Below are 2,749 nucleotides of genomic sequence, written 5' to 3' on the forward strand. Positions count from 1 at the left end.
ATTAAACTTTGTTCTCTATTTCATATCATTGCAGAAACCTCTTATCTCTATATTTTAACTTTTCATGATTTTTTCGTAAATGAACGTCCTACTTGATCATACCAGCGTCACACAAAAGCTTCAAAAGTAGCAGATCTACAAGCTCACGACATGTTATGAGCTTGTAGATCTGTAGATCTATCTGGCAAGCAAAAGTATAGATCAGGCGTCAGTGTCAGAGCCTCCAGACTGAGACACACATTTAGAAATCTAAATCTAAAGAGTTTAATCACATTTAAACCACTATATAGGAATGCATTTCAAATCTGATTCACAAACATCAGTTTCCAGGTTTTTTTGTTTGTTTGTTTGTTGCTGTTCAGATCTAAATATCGTTGCTGTCGGCAGAAACCTCCATATTTTAACTTTTTAATTAGAAGTAGAACATGGGCTACTACAGCGTCATACAAAAGTATCAGAAGTAGCAGATCTACAAGCTAGAAACGTGGCGCGCACATTTTGAATTTTAATCCTGAAACCTAACAGTTTTTGACATACAGTATGAGAGAGACGATATGCTGTGTATTAAACATTTGAGCATGTCATTATTGTCAAAAATGTTCTTGTGTACTTAGATATTTTTACTTAAGTAAAAGTACCAATACCACAATATAAAAATACTCTGTTACAAGTGAAAGGCCTGTGTTCAAAATGTTACTTGAGTAAAAGTACAAAAGTATTGGCATCCAAATATACTTAAAGTACCAAAATTAAAAGTACTAAAATGTTTGAAAATAGTCGATCTACAAGCTCAACACGTCGCATCGCGACGCGTTGTGAGCTTGTAGATCGACTATTTTCAAATGGCCTAGGTATTAAAATAGGGCTGAAGTGGTTAATGTATGTTTTATAATATAATTTATATCTGCAAAGTAACTAGTAACTAAAGTTTTTCAAATAATTATAGTGGAGTAAAAGTACAATATTTGCCTCTGAGATGTAGTGGAGTAGAAGTAAAAATACTGAAAATTGGAAATACTCCAGTGAAGTAAAAATAAAATAAAATAAAAACTTAAGTACAGTACTTCAGTACATGTACTTAGTTACTTTACACCACTGCACTTTTCAAAAATAGCAGCTCTACAAGCTCACCACATATCGCAATGTGAGAAGTTGTGAGCTTGCAGGTCATCTATTTTGACTATTTCCAGTATATATTATTCTTATTCTTTAAAAGCCATTTCACAATACGTGGAGCCCTGGTATTTAAACCACTTAAAAAGAAAAGCTCTTTTTTTCATGCAAATCAACTCTCACTTAGACGTTCAGCCATGAGAAGTAAAAACACACCTTTGTGCATGTCTCAGTGATATTATACTCACACAGTGACATGTCTCACACAGTGATATGTCTCAGTGATATTATACTCACACAGTGACATGTCTCACACAGTGATATGTCTCAGTGATATTATGCTCACACAGTGATATGTCTCAGTGATATTATGCTCACACAGTGACATGTCTCAGTGATATTATGCTCACACAGTGAAAACGTGTGATGTGGCTAACATGCATGGTGGCTTTCCCATGCGTTTATAGGCATGCGTTTGCATTTTTCCCACCCGTATACACACACAGTAACATGCTCATCATCCTCAGCCCAGCATCCTGTTCCCAGGCCGGTGTCCCGTCCCTCCCCAGCCCTGGCTCGTCTAGAAAAGCTGGCCTATCCAGTCACTCCGTTCTAACCAACAACAGAGGGGTCAGAATAACAGCTGACAGAGCAGGTTAGTGATGGTGTAAAGTAACTAAGTACACCTTGGGAACCTTTTCGGTTCCCAAGCGGCTCTACCTCCTAAGGCCACTGCCTACCAGTGGTGTAAAGTAACTACAGATGTGCCACTTCAAAACTTCACATGTCCTGCCATCGCCAAGACAGTAAATTTTCAGGGGATTCCCAGGGCAATAAGAGGGACAAAGAAGGGCATTTAAAATGATGAATTATTTTGATGATCACTGCTTTTATGATGCTAATTAATTTGAGCAACTCTTCAAATCACCTTTCGCCTCATAATGAGTCTGACACCTTCTCAACACACATTCTTTTGTTCTCATGCATATGGGTGTCTGTTGAAGGGAAAAACGGGGGGGTTTAGTGACAACTTCTTTTCAGGGGCAAAACAGTGCAATTTTAAGGGCAGAACAGGGAGGAAAACATGCCTTTTCAGGCCACTTTCAGGGACAGAACAGTAACGTGTGAAGTTTTGAAGTGGCACATCTGTAAGTACATTTACTCAAGTACAATACTTAAGTCCAATTTTGAAGTACTTTAACTTTACTGGAGTATTTCAATTGCCTATAGTTTTACTTCTGCTCCACTACATCTTAAAGGCAAATATTGTACTTTTACGCCACTATAATTATTTGAAAACTTTAGTTACTAGTTATTATTACACACACATACAAAACCACTTTAGCCATATTTTATACATAGGCTACTTGAAAATAGCCGATCTACAAGCTCACAACGCGTCGCATCGCGACACAACAACTCACAGTACATCACAACAACTATAAAGCTAAACTATTATAGATGCTATTTATTTAGCATGGCTATTATTACAGGTATGTTGTTGTGAGGTTTTGACGTGCTCTTTGGGTGTGACTTGGAAATTAAACGTTAAACCACTTAAACCCTATACTGTATGGTTGACCGGAGTACCTCAGGGCTCTACACTGTTATCTTTTCTGTTTTCTGTTATTGTGGG

The sequence above is a fragment of the Gymnoscopelus microlampas genome, assembly GCF_963454915.1.
Source record: "Gymnoscopelus microlampas genome assembly, chromosome: 6".
NCBI lineage: Eukaryota > Metazoa > Chordata > Actinopteri > Myctophiformes > Myctophidae > Gymnoscopelus > Gymnoscopelus microlampas.